The sequence below is a fragment of the Onychostruthus taczanowskii genome, unplaced genomic scaffold (genome assembly GCF_017590055.1).
Source record: "Onychostruthus taczanowskii isolate IOZ18803 unplaced genomic scaffold, ASM1759005v1 scaffold88, whole genome shotgun sequence".
NCBI classification, from domain to species: Eukaryota; Metazoa; Chordata; class Aves; order Passeriformes; family Passeridae; genus Onychostruthus; species Onychostruthus taczanowskii.
Window position 1 is genome coordinate 130,167 of NW_024506773.1, and position 21,017 is coordinate 151,183.

The 21,017-nt window shown below is 41.5% G+C and overlaps 1 protein-coding gene across 4 annotated transcripts in view; it reads right to left on the reverse strand.

Annotated features, from left to right (window-relative positions):
- LOC121346983 (cytochrome c oxidase assembly factor 1 homolog) overlaps positions 1-21,017 on the reverse strand; it is a 52,342-nt gene that overhangs the window by 12,201 nt on the left and 19,124 nt on the right. The window contains exons 2-3 of one of the 4 annotated variants that reach the window (XM_041425216.1): positions 18,851-19,020; positions 11,560-11,760 (exon numbers count right to left, since the gene is read on the reverse strand). The exons of 1 other annotated variant lie outside the window; for it this stretch is intronic. The gene's annotated coding sequence lies outside the window, so the exon portion shown is untranslated. Of the gene's footprint in view, positions 1-1,768; positions 1,881-11,559; positions 11,761-18,850; positions 19,021-21,017 lie in introns of those variants that run through there. 2 more of the 4 variants (XM_041425215.1, XM_041425218.1) reach the window with 2 other exon arrangements.

Below are 21,017 nucleotides of genomic sequence, written 5' to 3' on the forward strand. Positions count from 1 at the left end.
CTGCTGACCCTTCTGCAGTGGAAGTCTCCCTAGGCTGGCGGGTTTTTAATTGGCCTTGGGCACAGCTTTTCAGCAAACCACCCAGGAAGTCACAGGAGATGAAGGGAATGTCAGGCAAACCACACATGAGCACACACTTGTATTTCACATTCTTGCTTTCTTGCCCATCTATTGATCTCCTAAGATCCATAAGGCAGGCATCTGGGTGTAAACCAATTTCTATACTAATAAGATAGTAGGGCAACATTTTAGACACATCTTTTTGACACTCACTGTCTACAACATCTCCTCATCATCAGTACTCTCACCAAAAACAGGACAGTACTGCAGAAGTGTTCTGACAGGATCTCAGCATATTATTTTTCCCTTTTTTTCTGGAAATAGCCTCAACATATTATTTACCTCATTTATGAGAGGTAACAGCACAAATTTTTGACCCTGCCAGCATGTTCAGAAGCATCAAAGACTTTGCATGTACAGAGTGCCTTCAACAAGACCTCAGAAACTTGTAGTAAAGTCTGCTTTTCTTCTTTTTCCCCTTCAGTTCAGATGCACTTAAAACACATATTCTGGCATTTAGGCAGGTACAACATCTTTTTTGACAGCTTTGAAATAGTCTCTTCCAGGATCTCCTTGTGAATCAGTTCCTAGATTTGTGTAGCTGGCCCTGGTGAGAATGCTTTCAGGGACCCACTCTATATATGAGAAAGACTACTGGCAAGAAAGCCAAGAAAGACTGTTAAGTTTATTTTCTACCTTTGCTACTAACTAATTAACAAGGCAAGAGAAAGTAGTCAATAAAGTGATTAAGGACTCTAAGCAGTCACCTCATTCTTGCACCACTTCTGCAGTACACACTACAAAGCAGCTGGTCTTCTCAGTCAGCACAAAACCTGCATGATGCCTTCAGATATCTAAGTTTCATTTCATTTTTCTCCTCTCTTTGGCACTCTTATTTTCATGTTTCTATTCTATTTACAGAATAAAATTTCTGTTCTGCTGTCACAGACAACTTCCCTTTGTGCTCTTAAGCTGCACTGTCTCATCTGGTTTGTGCACCTGCACTGCATTCCTCTTCCTCCTGCCCACCCATATTCACCCCTCTATGTGCCCTCTTCCCTGAAGAATATTGCACCACCACCGTGGTGCTGAGCAGACAGAAGCTGTGAGACCACCACTCCTATTGTCCAAGGAGTCCTATTGTCTCCTGCTGTCCCTCAGTTTCTCTCTCTGTGAACAGAGCCTGTCCTCCTAACTGTGGGTAACAAAGGTGGATGCCAAAATCCTTCATTGGTTTTCTCTAAGTTGGAAAGATGCTACAGCCTAGTTTTTCCAGTCTTTTTGAAGGCCAGGCCCATGTGCCAGCAGTTCAGATCCTGCTCCAGATCACTCTCCAACACAACTAGAGCTGCCCCTACTTTGTACTGAAATACAAGGGATATATCGCAGAAAAAAGGCACAACCAGGGCGTATTATTAGAGAACCAGGATAATTATACCTACAGTGTGACCCATTTTTGCTGCTATTGGAGGATGGCATTATAGGTTAATGCCTAATAATCTGTCATTAGCATCTCTAATTGTATGTTTCTGTAATTGGACACCATGGAGAGGGGAAGAAGGTGTCAATGTTCATCTTTCACATTTTAGAGGTGACTTGCAAAGGATTTAAGAGTAAGAATTCATAAGTAGGGTAAATGAAAAGTTGCATCCAAGGTGCAAGAAGAAAAGATCAGTGGTGTTTACAGGTTTAACAGTGAGTGGTTTACCTGAGAAAGCTGTGGGACAGCTTCTTGGTTTCCTTGCTGCTGGGAGTGAGGTCATGAATTCTGCAATCCAAAGTTCAAAGGAATTGCTTTATGCTGTCCCTGTGCCTGTGCACAGCCTACAACACAACAGGCCAACTTCCAAATGGGTATGTTAAAACAAAAGAATCGTATAAAGAAATAGCAAATAGAGTCCTTTGGCTGCCTCATGCTGTCATGATGAGATGGAATAACACTCTGTGCTTGGCAGAAAGGGACTGTCAAGCCAGTGAGATTCTCAGTTTGATGTGCGTTTCCCATATATAATTGCCTAGAATAAGTTCACTGGACCTGCAAGGTAAGGGAGCAGAGAAGAGTACAAAATCATTTCTCATGGAAAGAGTTTGCAATTCTTTCTATGCAGTGGTAATTACTTCTTTTTCTTAGCAGTTTGTGGGCATTTATCTATGTCCAATACACTCATTACACAGAAGACATTGACAAAATCTCAAAGCTAAAACCAATATCCAATCTAGCTTTAAGTCAACTTACTAAATCCTGAGATGTGTGAAAGAATCAAAACCCACCAGGAACCTGTGATAACTTTCTTGGCCAACAGGTGACATTTTATCTTGTAAAAGGAAAATAAAATGGTCTCAGAACTTCACCCAAGTACTGCAGATGTCATTGGGCTAGGAACTCTGTGTGGCTATGTTAAAAACCTGGAAGTTTGCCAATCCAATCGTGATAAGGCTTATGTTTGTAGTCTTTCTGACTTCAATAATATCATCCACATGCCCACATTAAACAGGCATGCAGTAGACAGTGATCTAAAGGTACTGAATGCCAGGGGAGGCAGTCACAGGGGAAAAATGTTTAAAGCAGGAACATAGTGTACATCACATGATGCTTGCTCCCTTGTTTGCCTCCGGGAATGAGGGGGTAAAAGATGTGGTGTGGTCTGCTCTGCTGTGGTCAGCGAGAGCCTGATTTACAAAGCTTTTAACAATATTGGTGGAAGTGGGAAGGTCTGCAGTCTTGTGCCCAAACGCCTTGCTGAACTAATGCTTTTTATTACATAGTATTACAGCAGTACATACTTTTGGCACTCAACAAACACCCCACTCCTATTCTTAATTCCTACTGAAAACCAAAATTTTAAAAAAATGCTATCCTAATTCCTCTCAGATGGGGTAAGTTTATTTGAAGTGCCCTTTTTTATACCCTCACAGCATGGCCTCTCCTTCAGAAAATAAGGACTCTACTCTTCTGAAAGTCAAGTCCCTTTTAAATGTGTGTGATCAACACTTACAGCCCAAAGCTTTAAAGAAAACTAATTACTTTGGAACATCTTGGACACCTGGATCAGTTCCAGAAGTTGGTCCTTGCCCATATGAACAGAACTGGTTCAGTATCAGCTAAATCTATTAACACAAATTAGGATCTGGGGAAAAGCTAACCTCAAAGACTCGTGACTTTTTAATAAGCATTGGGGACCAAAATCAGCACAAGATCAGCTGGGATTCTGACCTAGAAACATTCTATTATCAGAAAGACAAAAAAGGGAAAAAATAATTATGATGGGAACCATTAAAAATAAAAGAAAAACAAAGAAGTTCCCATAGTACTTGAGGTTTTCTGTTCAGACAGATCCAGCTTGTTAACTTGTGCACAGAGCTGTGCAAGATGGAGAGTGCAAAAGGGCAAGGGAAGTGATGGAACCTGCCACACTGCACATGCAGCATCTGGAGTCAGACCTTTAACTTCATCTGGGGAGTAGCTACTGATTTATTCATCCACCCTTGGAAAAAGGAAAAGTATACTGGATGCTCACAAAATAGTTGGATATTAATCAAATTCCCTTCCAAATATGAGTCAGGACAAGAGGAATTTCAGAGAACAGCTGACTGCAATCCATATTTTTGTCTTCAGAATATGTGTGGGAAAGATTTTAAGGAATAAATATTTCTGTGTTTAATAGAATATGATTTGAATATGATTTACTGAATCTTCAGTCCTTCAATAGCTCCTGTTAGGGAAGGCAGGGATTTTTTTTTCATTTTGCAGAGCTGTGGCAGAAAAACACTGAACAGCTTCACAGGAAGCCATACCAGGTCAGACACTTGATTCCCAGAGACCTGGGCTGTTCACTGTTCCCTGCTCATTCCCTCTCTAAGGCTAAAACATGCCAGACTAGACAGATTTGGTGGAACTCCAGCGCTGTTTCCTACAGCAAAGCTACCTTTAGAGATATGGGGACAAGCTTTCCTTTATGGAGCTACAGCACAGGGCTTTGTCCAGCAAGGAGGTGCGACTGTCCAAGAGCTGGACAAAAGCACAGACCACACCTTTTTGTTGATGGGTGAAATTTTTCAAAATGTTGTGTGCTTTATGTGTGCTCAATAGATGATATCTTTACAGGATCACTGCCTTCAAAAAGATCTTTGAAAATTCAGCATCTGCTTTATAGCATTTTCAAGACACATCCTCACTAGTAGCTTTCAAACAGGGCTGCTGACAACATACACTATTTCCTCAGAAAATGGTAATCTTCAAGTACCTGTTGTGGGGTTTGTTGATTAAACGCTAGATTACCAAAAGCTCACTACAATGAAATTTTACACATGTGGCATATGTGAGACACACAGGCCAGCTGTGATCCATTTCTGTTTGTTTATTTATGTTTTATTTTCCCATCACATGTTACTCAGCTCTGTGGTGGTGGGAATAGGAAGAAGAATGATGGATACCACTTTTGTACAATATTACTCCTAGGGACCTCTGCTTAACATAGAAAAAGCCCCTGCTTAGTGTTACCTCCAACCTCCAACCTCCATGATTTTTGCAGTTTGTATGATACCAGCACAAACAAAGCAGAAGACAGAGCTCCCAGGTTTCACAAGCAGTCCAGGGACTGACTCACTGTATCACTGTGGCTAAAACTATAAAATTTGGGTGTCTCAATTCACACATGCAAAAATAAGTGACTAAACACTTCCTGGTTCCTACTTTGCTGGAAGATATCAATACTTAATGGCTGCAAAGTGCTCTAACAGCCTAAGATGTAATTTTACTCAGGCGTGCAATTGCCCATGTGCAGTACACATGTTAAGAGCACGACAGTGTGTTTCAGACAAAAACAGTAAAATATTTTGTAGTCTGGCACAGGGCATGTTGTAGGACCAGCAGAATAATTATAGCAGCTGCAGTTGGCATTTATTAGAAAATTAAAGAAGCTGTTAACAGGTCATTAATAATCTGTGACTCCCTGCCTTAATAGTATTCAGTCAACAGGCACGAAGGTGAGGGGGTGGAGGAAACACTCACACCTTCCTCTAAGCCACTGTAGTAGACCAATACCCTCATTTATCATCACTTTGTAATCTGCTTGTTTACTTCCCTCCTGACGTCTCTTCCCACTGGCTCTTCTCACACTGCTGACTCTCACACCAAAGGACAGCAAGGCTCTTGGCCAGGGAAGCCACCTGCAACAGCCAGTTCCAGGGTAAAGCCAGCCCACTCTGCAGTGTCTCAGCCTGGTAGCTGTCTCCCTGCTCTCAGAGCTGCCTGTGAACACCTCTCCTGAGTGTATTGTCCTACTTTTCAAGACTATTTTGTATATAAGGTATCCCTGTCGACATACAGCAGATTAGGATTTGTTCTCTTGTGTCTTGGGCCTTGCCTCCCTTGTGTAGGCAGATGGCTGGAAGAGGAGGGAAAAGCAACTTGTCCCCTGCTTCTTCAGACAAATACACACTCTCCAGAGTACACACTCTCCAGAGCAGACAGATGCCCTAAAGTCAGATTGAGGGCATCAATTCATCTTTTGGGTTCAGCTGTAGAGTATAAAACATTTGCTGGCTCTGGTCTAATGCTTTTTGACATCATCAGGCCCCCTTCAGTGAACCACTGCCTTGTAACCAACTTGACAGCAAGTATTGTTCTACATTTATTAATACTGTACATGTTATCTTCAAACTGACAGGTTCCAAGGCCAGGCATCAGCTGGGCTCAGCTCTGACTTAGGAAAAAAAAAAAAATCAGACAATAGCACAGACCTCCTCCTGCTAATAAGTAAATAAAAAAATAATAACATGCCTTCACCATGCTGCTGCCACATGGCTTTATCCTTTCAATCTCAATTTTGCAGTATTTTTTTCTTTTGCTTGAAGTCTTAAAATATGAAGTACCTGCTTCCCTGCACCCTCCTCTTCTTGGCTTCTTTAGAAAAAGACTTTTGGGTTTTTTTCCCTGAGTCTTCTTTTAATTTATTCCTTCCTCTCTCATTTGGATGCAAACCTATATTGCAGAAACTTGAGTCTACATAAAAGTTAATCAACTTCAGGAACTGTTTCTCTTCTCTTCTCCTTTCTGTTTTTTGGTTTGTTGGTTTGGGTTTTTTTTGTTTGTTTGTTTGGGGGGGTTTTTTTGTGTTTTTTTTTTTTTTTGGGTTTTTTTTTGGGTTTTTTTTTTTTGGTTTTTTTTTTGGGTTTTTTTGTTTGTTTGTTTTTGGTTGGTTTTTTTTTTTTTTTTTAACTAAAGCCACTATAATTTTCTATTATTTTCAAAATGTTCAGCTTAATGGGTTATGTTTACTTAGTCAGTAAGCTGATGATGCCCATGACAGGACAAGAAGTGTTTGGTTAACAGCAGGGATAAAAAAAAAAATCAATAACTCCAAGCATTTGGCAGCTTTGTGGGCAGGAAATAATTTGTATTCTCTGGTTTAAATCAATGACCTTCTTTTCTTTGCTGTTCCAACAGGAAATTATAAACTCTGCGAACATTGTTTGCATAGTGCCTTCTGCAATACACTTGTATATGCCTGGGAAAACAGTCTGTTAACCCTAGCAGCGCTCCTCTGAGCTCCCTGTGAAAGAGTACTTCAGCACAGAGCTTTTCAGCAGGCACTTGTATTCATTAGAAGCAGAAAGAGTCTAGAGAAAGATGTAAAAAGCTCCTCCTCCACTTCCAACAGCACCACCCTGTTTGATAACAGCATTGTCTACTGCAAGTAGTATGAAAAAATGCCTTCTTTGGCATTTTTGGCAATTTTAACTTGGCAAGATGTTGTATTTTCAGACAGAAACTTACTAGTTCTACGTTAAAGTTGCATTTGCACCACTGTACCTTGCTTGTCAGGGTTACCTTAAGGTGCAAGTATGATTTTAAAGTGCTGCATTTTTGCTTGAATTCAGTATTACAAAATTCATGGTTTTGAAAGTTTCAGCCTCCTTGGTGCTGTCCTTTTGCAATGTTCACTAAAGAAGAAAAACAAATAGCTCCCTTGTCTTGCCATGCTTATGGGAAGCTGTACTAGGAAGGTGATCAAGAATAGAATCCAGTGTTTAACCTGGTACTGAACTTGCCTTCCAACTTTTTCAACTGCCTTACCCTGCATTAAGTCCAGTTCAGATATTTTTTTAACAGTTAGGAGAGCTGGCATGCAAGAAGACAAGCTAGTCACAGGAGATGGAGGAGGTGTGTGACCCTTTTTACTGTGTGAACAGTGTGAACACAGTGCAGCCCCAAAGTCTGGGATTCTTGCCTAGGGCCAGAGCTAAGTGTTGTAGCACCAGCAACTGGCACTATGTAGCTCCTGGACTTAAGCACTCCTTGATATGCTTAGCTTCATCCTGCACAGGAGAATGACACAGTAAATCAGTCTGGACAATGTGATTATAGTCCCAGAAACTACCAAGGTCTCAGTTGTCTGCACTGAAATCAAATGTCATAAAATTCAGGCATCCAGATTTCTCTGATTTGCTTTTGTACATGGCAAGTCCTTTCACAGTAGTTCTTAACGTTCCTCCTGTGCTCCCAAAGCCCCTGGCACAAAGCTGTAGTCATCAGGTGACATTTGATGTATATTTATTTGTTACATCACAGTTCCCTCTCTGAAACAAAAAGGATGGGAATGTTTCTCAGAGTGACTGGAATGGAAGTAATATGCAATTCTTGCTCTCCTGCTTTGTTTCTATGAATTTGGCAGATGCAAAGTTGTCTATCCTGACCCTACAAGCATTCCATTCCTTTCCACTGCAAACTCTATGCACTTATTGGGGTCTCTTCCAGATCTCCTGGCTGCTGGAACACCCTTTGCATTTCTGAAATTTGGTGCTCCTTATTGAAGGGAGCCAACCAAGAAAATGAGCTGCCTCCACTTCTCCCTGACAAGAGACCAAAGCAGCATCACGTGTCACAGCAGGGTTGAGGTTAGAAGGGATCTCTGGAGGTCACTTTGTCCAGTATCCCTGCTCAAACGTGGTTGCCTACAGGTGGCTGTCTAGGATGATGTTCAGACAACTTTTGAGTATCTCCAAGGATGGAGACTCCACAACCTCCCTGGGCAACCTGTGCCAGCTCCTTGTCAACCTCCTAGTGAAAAACCATTCCCTGCTGTTCAGACTGCATCTCTGCACAGCTTGTGCCCATCACCTCAGGTCCCATCCCTGGGCACTGCTGGACAGAACCTGGCTCCACCTTCTTCACGTATTGACATACATTGATGAGATCATGCTTGCACCTCCTCTACCCTGAATAATTCCAGAAATTCCAGAAATAAATCACAGGATAAATTGGGTAGGTATTGCTCAATTTACTTTCCTCTATTAAGATGGTCATAAGCAAATTTTCCTTTCTCTTCCTGTTGTTTTCCCATTTTCCTTTTTTAACTTATGCATACATCTTCTAAATGTCATGCTGTCACCTTTTTCCATTGAATACCATGTACCTGGAATCTTTTTATATCACAAGAAGAAATGTTTAATCTGGAAAGGAATGCAAATAGAATAGCTCATGTGAGAAATATGAACTGGTTTGGTTAGTTTTAGGCTTTGGACTGATTTATGGCTGATTTATGCCTCTATGTGAATAAAACATAATCAGAAACTGTGGAGTGATACCACTGTATATACAAAGAAGAGAACTGCTCCTGTTACTCATGGGAATGTATAGGCCATAATCTAATTTTTAGAGGTAGTGAAAGGTGTGCTAAGTGACTAATTAATTTCGCTAATATCTGACAAGCCACTTTCATAATGGGAAAAATTACCTTCCTAGATAATTTGGTTTTTAACAACTTATCATAGTTGTTATTCTCCTACGGGTGCATATTTTCCACTATGCAAAAAACTGGCATGGAATAAAAATGTCGATAAACTAAAAACCTGCATTTATCTTTAAAACAGAAGTTTGTGGGTTGTTGGTTTTTTAATATGTGTAAACTATGGTCTTTGATAGTTTTGCTCAGAAGATAACCATGTGTTTCATGTGGCTTCTGTTTACAAAAAGGAAAATGTATTTTCTGGGGAAAATAAACTAGATTACACAGCAGGAAAAGGAGGTTTAATGTTTCAATATTCAAGAATGCTCAGATGGAAATTCAGGTCCATACCCCTTTACTGAATTTAGGACATGGATTTTTCAGTTGTGTCTGTTCTTAAATATACTGTTGTATTCATACTGAATTGCATGGGATTTGCTGTAGAAGTAAAAAGCAAGATTTTCTCTCTTTTGAGTCTAAAACCAGATAATGACTTTGCTGACTTCAGTAGAATAATTCTTTATTTATACCACTATAAGCAGGAGCAAAGTCAGATTAGGAATGTATTCCGAAGTGACAGTGTTCAGATGCATATTTAATATTTGTTAAATGAAGCATTTGCAATAAAATGCACTATTCACTGCTCTTACTGTTCTTCTGGTAAATGCATTGTGAAACTGTTTTGTAGTAGCTGTCTCTAATCTTTTTAAATTTAGTAGTGAGGACTCTCAGTATCCAAAATGTTACTCTCCTCATGTGATGCCTCTTCAGTGTAAACCCAGTCCCACCTCCAAAATGGCAGAATTGGCTGACAGACCTACAGTTTACCAGTTTGGTTCCTCTGCCCGAATGTGGCACAGATGAGGGGCAACACTTCCTTTGCTGTCTTGGATATCTGGATCCATTAGACACACCCTCAAGTGTCTTATTTGTTCTTTTCCATTTATGTTGGCCATTCCTTTCTAACAGGCCATTCTCCTCCACCCAAGACAAGCAGCTAGGGGAGCAAATGATTGAAAAGGCTTGGAAACACCTATAAGCATGGGATTTTCCCCTGGGCATGTTTTGTCTGAGTTGCTTTATGATGCAGAGGTCTTACTGGAAGAAAGAACTGGCCCTACAAGGTCTGGATACTTTGCTGAGATGAATACTGGTTAGCATACATAACTTCCAGTACTGCTGGGGAAATTAAGACGAAATCAGCCAATCATTTTGAGCTTATGCAACAAGCTGCACTCCTCTGACTGTGTTTTTTTCCCAGAATCTGCTTGTTAATTATGATGCAGTATGTGCCATTTGTGCTTTAGGGGACTAAGAGTCTAAGCCAGTTTATTGGTGAAAGCAACAACTTTCTCATTAAAGGTTAATGGCAATGTTTTGATTAGTCCCAGGGTTCTGGGAGGGAATTAAGTCCTTCCTTCAATAACCAGCAGTTACAGACGCGGCAAGTGTTAATAACCTCATAGGAAGCAAACTAGGCAGGCATACATTCCATCACCCAGAAAATGGATCTCATGTAGCTTTTTGAGGGACTGTTCACACTTAAAACCAAAAAAGTGTTTGATTTTTAATACGGAGATTTGGGCTGTTTGCAGCACCCAAAGCTGCAGTCCTATGATATTGTTTCCCATTTCTCTCAGACCTGATGTTTAATGCACTCCCTTCCTTACAATTTAAAGCTTAAAATGTCATCTGGTTGAGGAGTGGAGAGGTGAAGAAATGCAAACAGGAGTAGCAACTGTTCTCACACTTTTAGCAACTGTGCTCAAATGTCAAAAGAATAAACATAAGAAATCATGAAAGATTTAAATAGCTTCATATCTGACATGAGCTTTTAAAGTGCCAAATGGACTTTTATAGGGAAACAAGAGTATGTATGTGGGTTTTGTGGGAATGGAAAAGGGCTTCACATGCGAGTGTGGCATGAGTTTTATCAAATGTTAGCCTAAAGGCTAACTGGAGCCTGGATTTCATCTCTGTGCCATATGAGAGCAGCCAGCTGCTCTGCTCCTCCCACCCCATCACTGATGCCATCAAGTCTTATCTGGGGGAAACTTTCTGTTAAATTGAGCGCAGAAAATGACAAGGAAAATCCAAATTGAGGCTTTTGAATGGTTTTCGTTAGTGATACAGTAACCTTAAGAGATACTTTAGAGATACTGTATCCCAGTTGAAGGTATGGGTTTGGGGTTTTTTTAAAAGGTTACTTTTGAAAGGTCTCTTTAGCTACATAGTAACCTTTCTGGAGACTGTGTCTTTAGGAATAGCGGGTTTTACTTTGATCAGTAACAAATATATCTTTGCATTTTTTTTCCCTCAGTAAAAAAAAAAAAAAAAAGGTAGACTGAATAAAACCACTTATTCTCTTGAGTAACCGGTCAGCTTAGACGTCTGCTGCACTTTGCATTTTAGGAAATAAACTGAAGCTGCACAAAGAAATCTAGAACCTTTGTCATGGCCAAGAAGCATGTCTGTTTTTTGCAGTGGGTAGGGCTTTCGCAGCGGATCTACTGCAGTTTGCCAGCCTCAGCACTGCTGTAACTCAGTAAGCTCTTGACACGCAGTCCAACTTCAGCACAGCACTAGGGGATACTAACAAGACATCATTTACTGTAGTTTTAGCACAACAGGGAGAGATCTGGCAATATTAGTGACCTCTGCACATCATTGTGCTCTAGTGATATTTTCCCTGGCTTCATTTCAAACAGTTGTATGATGGGCTGATAACCATATTTTAAACTCAGTCATGCTTGATGCAGTCTTGACTTACCTTATTTGGATTGAAGGTCAGTATCTATGACTTGACTTTCAGGCAGCTGAGGAAGCAGGGAGTGCTACTTGTCCTGTAAAGCACTCAGTGTTAACAACAGGACTTTTGGTGCCACTCCTCTAAAACTGTGGTTCAAGATTGCTATCACTCAGCCTCAAACTGGCTAGAAAGCCTTCCTGACAGCTCTTATCCAGACTCCACCTAAAACAAAAGAGAAAATGCAGGAGTGGATATGTATCAGAGACAGGGGAAGAATATTCAAACATTCCTAAGGATTCAACATGGTCACTCAACCTCCCATTCCGAGACAGTCAGTCCTTCTGCCTTAGTTTCTTTACAACCAATTTGCAGTAAAAAGAGAAGCTGATTCATGATATTTTGACATGACAGCAATGCCATCAAAAACACTAAGGATCTCCTGCAGCCTTCTCAAGCCTTATTCATAAAAACCTTATGAAAATAACCACACACTCTTTTGCATGAAACCATGCCTGCTGGCTGCCTGAATGGTGCTAACAGTATTTGTAAAAGGCAGGTAGCAGACCGTGTATGTCAGCCCTATAACTAAATATAATTTTCGTAATAGACATTCTTCCTATACAGTTCTTCCTCTGTTTGTAATGATGAATAAATCCACAACAGTCCATGAGCTGGGATTTCTTGTTTGGCAGTTTACTCAACTTTTATGGACTAACCTACCTGAAAATGGCACTCCTAATGACACTTTGTGTGTATCAGTCTTTGCACATGCAGTATTTTGCTACATAATTACCACAATGAACAAAATAGAGGAACCAGTGATTTTTAAGGTTTCAGTCTGCAACCAAGACCTTAAAATTTGTAAGCTGTGTAAGAAGTAGAATAAGAAAACCTGATATACTCCAGATCTGGGCCTTTTGTAGTCTCCAAAGCTGACACAGAGCATAATTCCCTACAGCCTTTCCTCTGCAGAGAAGATCTAGATGTCTTCCAATATCCAGCCACATGCTGCCACAAAATTCTAATATTTTCATTATCTCTAAGGTCCTGCATGTCTCTGTCAGGTCTGTTGTAACAGGGAGGGAGGTTCCCAAATTTTATGTATACAGCTGTGGATATGCTCAGAACACGTGTGTTGAGAACAGTCATTTATGCAGGAAACCAGGGTGAAATATGAGCAAGTCAGTCAATAAAAAGTTGGGCAATTCTCAAGACAGCAGTTAAAAGATTGATAAACCTTGGCAAAAGTCTATGAATGGGACTGAGCACTTGCTACAGAACTGTGTACCATGGCATCCCAACAGCAGCCTCTTGAGTACTGCCAACCTGCATGGGTTAATCTTAGAGTATCACCAAGAACAGCCTCAACAGAAACAAGGCTTTCATTCAGTGGTCACTCAACCTTAATTAAAAGGACACTTCTCAATTAAACTTCAATGATATCTTCTGAAAAGAAGTTTTACACCTACTATATTTCTTTTGGACAAAACAGTCTGCTCAGCTGTACTCCCAGCTGTACACTCCGTTTCTCCCAGCTTGCTGGCATCCACAGCTATTTAGAAAGAAACTTTGTTATGTCAACTGCTAGGATTTTCTACAGTACATATTACATCACCTTTCCTGAGAAACTTGTTTGAGCAGATCCCTTTTCTTACTTTCTTGTTTCATAATGTCCTTCACATTCCTCTTTCAATATTTGTTGTTCTCTCTGTGGAAGCTCAGTTGCTGGCATTTTAAGGAAAGGTTACATAGCAAAAAGGTCACTAATAGAGGTTTTTTTCTCCCTGCCCCATACTCCTGGAGAGAAGCTCTCTGTGTGTGGCACCTTTAGAGAAAGGTTTCCCTTATGAAAAATCTACAGCATTGACTGCCAGTTTCAGAACAAGAAAATAAATTTGGAGCATAAATTACCTTGGCCATTTTAATTCTAAAGGTGAAGAAATAAGGAGAAGGGCAAGCAAGAGACAAAACCAAATTATGCTGTGGTGAAAGTAAACAGTGAGATCCCTAAATTTCATCCTCATCCCTGATACTTGGGTGACTGTGCCTCTGATCAATTTGCTGTGCCTCTGCTTAATTCTTGTTGAGTCTTGGTCCTTATGAAACAGCCCTGGAAAGCAACAGTCATATATCTTTCAAAATGCCCTCAACATAAATATGTAGCAATTGAAGTTTGATCTGGAGACAGCTGAACGTATTGGGGGCCTTCAATTCAGATCCAAAGCCTTCATAGTAGGCAAGGTAAGAACAAAGTGTGTTAAGTCTGGGGACAGGATTTGGAATAAGCTGCAAATGAAGCACAGGAAAAAAGAAAAGATAGACATTTCTAACCTTAGGTGTATAAATTTCGGTGGCTTAATGCACATGCTCACTAGTGGGAATACATGCACACAGACATGTGAGCTGGCACGGGAGCTGGCTGCTTGCTGTTTATTGATGCAGGCTCTTGTACAGCCCCTCCTTGCAGCACGGGGTGTGTGCGGGGACACACACAGCCTGGTGTAGAGCTTCAGCTCAGAAACACGGTAAGGATGCTTATTTTGGCTACTGCTAAGTGGCTGAAGTTGGGAGGTATCTTTTATACAAATGCAGCTCTTTCTTCTAAAAACAGTGGCTCCCACATGATCTTCTTGAATAGCTTGAGTTTTTCTATATAAACAATGGAGAAGGAAATCTGATTTCCAGTCTAGGAAAGGAAACACAGCTAAGTGAACACTGTTAGCAAGTGCAAGCATATTATATCTGCCTGTTCGAGAACCCACTGAGTTGAACAAAATCTTTTCATCAGCTGCAATAGTCTTTATTACACTCCATTTGAATGACCTGTTTAGTATTAAACATTTTGAAAGACACATTGCTTTTAATACCAAAGCATTTTCCATTCCACTTGCTTCACTTTAGCAAAATGCTGAATGATCTGAATGATCTGTGTCATGTTTAATGTGAAGTGTAACTGAAGCACCCTCAATCCTGCAGAAATGCTTTGTGGACTTGTGTTTTTTAAGAGATCTCTGAAAAATCAACATTAAAAAACACTAGCAAGCTATTTTGAACAACCAGGCATAAATTTAGTAGAAATAAGCCCTCATCTTTACTGGAAAACCTTTAAAGAGGTCATAAAAGCAAACAAACAAAACAATTCAAAACCACTGTGTTTCAACAGCAAAATCGTCTAAAATTTAGCTTAATATTTTTAGGATCAAGAGCCTGGACAGATAACCAAAGCAAATGGATAATAAAATAGCCAAGCACTGGTATGCAGTTAATGTATCAGCATACTGATGATGGTATATAAACAATGCTAAAAGAACAGGAAAATTATTAAAGCAGAAGACAATACTTCATTTACTGTTCTGCTGGAATTCCTGCTTAGGAAGTCACTAATACACATTCTTTATGAATAGTAGAAGTGAGTACAGGCAGGAACTTGCCTGTTACCCAAATGAGTGTGACTAGTGCTGAATGAGTCTTTTACTAATCTTTTTTAGAGCCTGAACTTCACTTCCAGAAAAGTAAGATTACTTGCGAGGTTCCATTTTTCCACTTAAATGCAGAATCAGACACATAGGGTTCTTCCAAGAGGTCTTTGGGTTTTAGTTTCTTCTGAGCAAAAAGAATATCAGAGTAACAAAGCACAAAGAACCTGCTCTGAACCTGGTTAGCCAACCTCCCAGTATGTTGGTATGGGAATTTTATCCTCTTTTCTGGAAGAAAGGAAAGAAGAGGGGGGAAAAAACCCAAAGAAAACTAGTCCAAAGCAGTATTCTGTTCTTGTTCCAGTTGATCTGTTCAGGATCTTGTCCCTGGCCTTTGCAAGACCATGAAAGACTTCTGCATATGAAAAACATCACCCTCCCATGGTACAGCGGGACCCCCCATGCTCCTTTTTACAAAAATCACTCGCAAGACTACAAGTGCTTTCCCACTTTTCCTGTCTTAGGAGTCTCAGGTGAAGAGACAGCTGTATCATGCCAACCTATTGGGAAACATTAGACATGAGGTGTGTCTTCCAAAAGGTCTGAATCAGGATTGCAGTGCCCAAATAAGATGCCTAAAGTAGGGAGGTGGTCTCAATCCAGACTATCCTTTCCCCTTCCTGAAATGCTGAAGTTGCTGATCTTCCCAACTTGCCTTTTCAGTTGCTAAGGATTTCTGTTAGAAAGAGGTGATACAGCAACTCAGTTTTTACAGCACCAAAAAAATGCTGCAATGAGAGATTCAGCTAATGGTACTGAGGAGCACTTCTGTCACATACAGAAGACCTGTGTAGGATGGGCTGCTGTCACAGGTACATCAGCTGGCTTAGTAACAGACTGAAAGCTATGGCTTATACAGAGAAAAGGCAGATTCATGACAAACCAAGGGATGTGACATAGGACGGGAAATTCTCCTTCCATTTTTACGCCTTCCTCCCTCCATATTTTATTCCTTGTCCTCTCACTCTATTGCAAAAATCCAAAATGGTCATGTTATAGCTACAGACCATGCCAAAGACTTGTCTCCTCTCTCTCTCTCTGTATGAGTTAATCATTCCCAGCAAGCTTTCTGGGGTGATGAGTCAGTAACACAAAGAAATGACAAATTAGATGTGATATTTATTTCACTCTGCTTTTTTTTTAAGCACAGCTGTCCCCCCTACCTGAAAGAATGGAGGAAGCAGTAATCAAATGCACTGTAGCTGGGAGCTCTAAGGATAACACCTCCAAACTCTGCAGCTTTCCATAAAAGGCTTCCAGTTTTGATATTCTTTTTGCTGTATGTTTACTCAGCAACACTGTTTTAGAAGTTGCAACATTCATCTTTAAACATTAATTACCAAGGCATGATCGCTTCAAAAATCCACTGCCCGAGGCCAGGGCCTAGGAAGTGGAAAATGTAATTTCAGAAAGCGATGAGAACAAATGCTGAGCCTTTTAATTGCAGGTTGGTACAGATGACTAACAGTAAAGCAAAGCTCATTTTGGACAAATTTGTTGTTCTGCACGTCAAATTCAAAACTTGGAAGTGAGTTGCCTGGGGTTTGTTCTTTCCCCCTATTCACTTTGTAGAAGTCAAGAAACAGACAAATTTTTGAGGTAGAGGAAGTACTTTTCTAAAAATTCAGTAAAAATTATTTACAAGAGAGAAAGAGAGAGCGGAAGAAAGCAAGGAAGAAAGAAAAGCAGGGAGAAAAGAAAGACTAAATGACATATGCAAAGTCAGGCAATAGTTGCAACAGTCATTGGACAATTGCTGTGCTCTTTTGGAGCTTCACTTCAGGGTGAAGGCTGCAGTGATTTTCAGCATCTGTCTCCATCTCCCTCAGTTCTGCTGAAATTTACCTGGAATCACCAACAGTCTAACAATGGATCGGGCCTGCTTCATTATGTGTGGCAACACAAGATTAAATGCTTCTGTGACTCAACATTGCCACATCAGATGTCCCAGCCTGATGCCAACAGAACCACTGCAACAGCAATGGCATCTTCTCCACCCTTCTGGCCTTGTTGCTGGCAGAATGGGGACAGCCCTGTGTGAGCACCTTTGCAGGGCATCAGAGGCACTTCTTTTCACACAGAGATAGAGAACTTGTTCATTCTAGCCCCACACTGCCACACCTGGGAAAACACATCTGATGGGAGATGTGACTCAAAGCTTGATGGGTCTGAGGCTGGTTTCCTGCATGACCATAGGACAGACCATACAAGCAGGCTCTGTGATGGTCCTAAAGTTGCATTTATGCACCAAAGTCTAGAGGCCAAAGAGACTAAAAATTGTGATATTCATCCTTTCTAATGCTCATGTTCCCTGGAAAACTCCAGTTTGGTTTCTGGATGCTCTGAGAAGCACTTCTGGCCTCGTTGCACTGCACAGCTTGTGCCTGCCTCCCTGGGATTGAGAGATGTCATGCCACTTCACTACCACAACGACCTGAATCACTAGATATACCAAAAATCTGCCTAACCCCTCATGTTTCATCCAGAGAAGCGGAGAGGTGCTGTTCATGATGATGAGCAGTGCAGTCCACCTCCTCTCCCAGTTGCTCTTAACAGTTCCATACTGGAAGATTTTCCCCTGGGAAAATTTGTGATCTGGGAGATCTGCTCTCAACATACACTGGGTACATTCTCTTGCTTATTCAGTATGCATTTTTCTGTCAAATGGGGAAAAAAGACCTCCTTCACCTCACGGCTCTTCTCACCAGGCATGTACTGCAGACCCTCATCCACAGGCCATTTCTGCAGGATGGCTCATGACCACACTGTTAAGAGTTTGGTCCCTACTGAGTCGACTGGCTGCAGCCACGCTTCACAGTGCTCAGCTCACATCTCTTCCCATGACCCTGTAGTTAACAGTTAGTATTTTCTGTTCATGGGCTTGGTGGGCTTTTTCAGTTTAAAGTGTGAAGAGTACTAACAGGTGTATGTTGCAGGCAAGCAGAGCAGTGCTGTGTCAAAAAACTGTAATGCCAGAAAAAAAAATTGTGCGCTCTAGAAAAAGGATGGGTGAGGGCACGATTTACACTATTGCCTGACCTTGGATAATGATGAAACACTGTCCTCGCTGAAGGAAACACATTTGGTGTCTTTCACATCTATCCTGTTTGAAGCAAACCTTGGAGTGCTCTACACAGCTGACAACACTCACATTTCCCATGGGGGATCCCAATGGATTTGTTCCAGAGGAGCGCTCTGACACGGATGGGTGTCAGGCATACTGACTATGGGAAGTATGAATGATCAGCAATCCCATTGCTGGAGAAGAACAGCAGTGCACCAAGTTCAGCCACAGCATTTTGAAGCAATAGCTGTTCTACTTTGACAGGGTTCATGCAGTTCAGGAAAGGTGTCTCACTCTCCCAGATAGAGCAGAACATCAAACCCAAGTGAAACGCAGTGAGGTAGAGCAGCTCTCTGTGTGTAAATTGCTCAGTAAGGAAAGATGACACACATTTTCCACTGCTCTCTCAGACTTTCAGATAATCAAGATGAGTGCTGCATTTGTAGGGTGATGTCTGGAAGTACGCAGGAGAACACCAGGACTTGCATTGTCTCCCGTCCTCCCCTCCTTTCCCAGAAATCCAGTGGCCAGTTTCAGCTCTGTTTTATCACAGGTACGAATGACTCGGAGACTGAGATGAGTGTCCTGTGGCTCTGCCCTTTTAAATGTCACTGCTGCTCTATGGAAACCCAGCTGCCACTATGTTTTCCTGACCGCCTCTAAAATGACTGTCAAGGACAGAAAATATTAATTAAATTTTAATTAATAAATTGAATACTGTGGGGTTAATTATAGCTATTTACAGGGAGTGTAGGGGATTTGGAGAGCCTACCTTCTGGTGTTTTTGCAGAAAGTGTTGACTCTTCCTTTAAGCTCTAATTAGCTAGCTTTTTTCTTTTTAATAGCCAGCCTTCAAATGACTGCTCAGTAGCTCCCATTTTGTTCCTCATCAGCAGTCCTCCAGCACAGCTGCTACAGAAGGGAAGCAGCCCTGCAGTTTGCCTTGAAGGGAGCAGGTGATAAAGAATCTATCAGAAATGGTGTAAACCAACAAAATTAATTAAAAAAAGAAAAGGGAAAAAAAAAAAAGAAAAAAACATGTGTCCCAACCCCTACACTATGGTAAACAAGCAAACAAAGAACAAACAAAGAAATAAGAAGGAACTGCAACATCTGAAGCTGCTGAAAGGTCAAAAATGTTCTCTCTGTATGCAGCCCTCTTGTCCAGCTGCATATTCTGCCTTCCTGCATATGTAGAATGCCAAAAGCCATCAACAGTAGATAAGCACCTGGGAAAAAGCAAGCTGTTCCAGCACAATGTCGACTGTGAAACTTGGAATAATTTCTCCTCTGCTCCTTATTTTCACCTACACATTTTCTCCCTAGTGGTAAAACCTTTTTAAAATTTAAATGGACCCTATCACTTGTACTTCTAGCTAATCAGTTTATACCTCTAAAGAAAAAGGGTCTTTTCAGGACACTGTTAAAGTGAAGGCACACAGTAACACACTGTGCCCAGATATGAGGAGTTTATTCCAGACAATCTCATGCCACTAGATGAAAACCAATAGTGCTTAAGGACCTGCACAGAAGAGGACTTTGGAAGTTTGGGGATATCTTGGGTGTTGTTTTGTTGGGTTTTTTTTTCAAAAGTGATCAGCATGTTCAGTAAGCAGACCACTGCTTTCTCTCAAGTATCTGCTCCTGCCTGCTAAATGTTCACAACTGGACTGCTGCCATGGAGGGAGCAGAGGGCAGTGGCTGGAAGATGAGGGCTGGCACAGGCACCGCAACCAGTAGCTGGCTTGGTGCCTGCATTCTCCTTCCTACCACAGCAGTTGGCTCCAAGTGGTAGGCACAGGAGACTGGTTTGGGCTCCTGCTGAGGTGAGACAGAGTGAAGGGAAGAGGGAAGAAAATATGTTGGTTTTTTTTTTTTTTATTTTATAACCAAAAGCAATAATGCTAGTAAGGGAAAATGGGAATCAACTTGCCAACATGGAGAGCAAGATAGCTCCAAAATTTCACATGGAACCATGTGGTTTCTGAGACTGGAACACCATTGCCTAAATTAAGAAAGCTATCTTCCATCTCTCAAGAAAGGAAGCATAATAGTCAGAATCACTCTTGCAGAAAAGCCTGACTCATCTGACTCCTCAAGCATGCTCAAAAATTTTATCTAGTCTCCTTCATAGCAGAACAGCTTCACTACCCAGGGATGCTGAGCTGAGAGACCTCCAGCACCAAGGTGTCTCCTCACCTCATGGTTTGGCTGAGAAGGTGTCAGATCACATTGCAAAACCCCTGCTCCAGGTCTACCTTTCACATTCACAGAGATTTCCCCAAAACAGAGAAAATAAAGTATCGTCTCTTCCAGTATTTAGAGTTGTGACACCTGAGAAATGGTAGCCAGCATGTATAATAACACATCTATTGCAAGACATAGTTTTATTGTTGAAGTGGAGAAAAGCCTCTCTGGAGACACCATGCAGGGCTGCTTTTTTTTTTTTTTTTTTTTTTTTTTTTTTTTTTTTTTAACTAATTTTGTAATGAGGAGGTAAAGATCCAGCAGCTTAGAGCTTCAGCTCCTGCCAGCACTTAGCTGCTTATTCCAAGTCCCAAGATCCCAGTCGCACAGATGACTGGTCACTCCCCAAGCCTGCCACCCGTGGGCTCAGAGGCCTGCAGCCAGGCAATGAGAGCAGCGGCTTAGTTACAAGCTTAAAGGGCTGAGAGCCTTTAAGGAGGCTGAGACCCCGGATTAGCGAGGGTGTTTCCAAGCAGGGCGGCGGTGCCCGCCCGTCTGGGCCGGACAAGCAAGGGCTGCCGGCAGGCTCGGGCCGCCGGTGCCACCTTCTGGACACATGCGCAAGCGCCATTCACCTTCCCCTCCGGATGGAAGAACACGAAGGAAAGCGGCTTCATTTCACTCCCTAGTCCTGCTTTTGTGGGTTCCTCCTCGCCTCCCTTTGAACCCCTCAGTCATGTAGCACATAACTG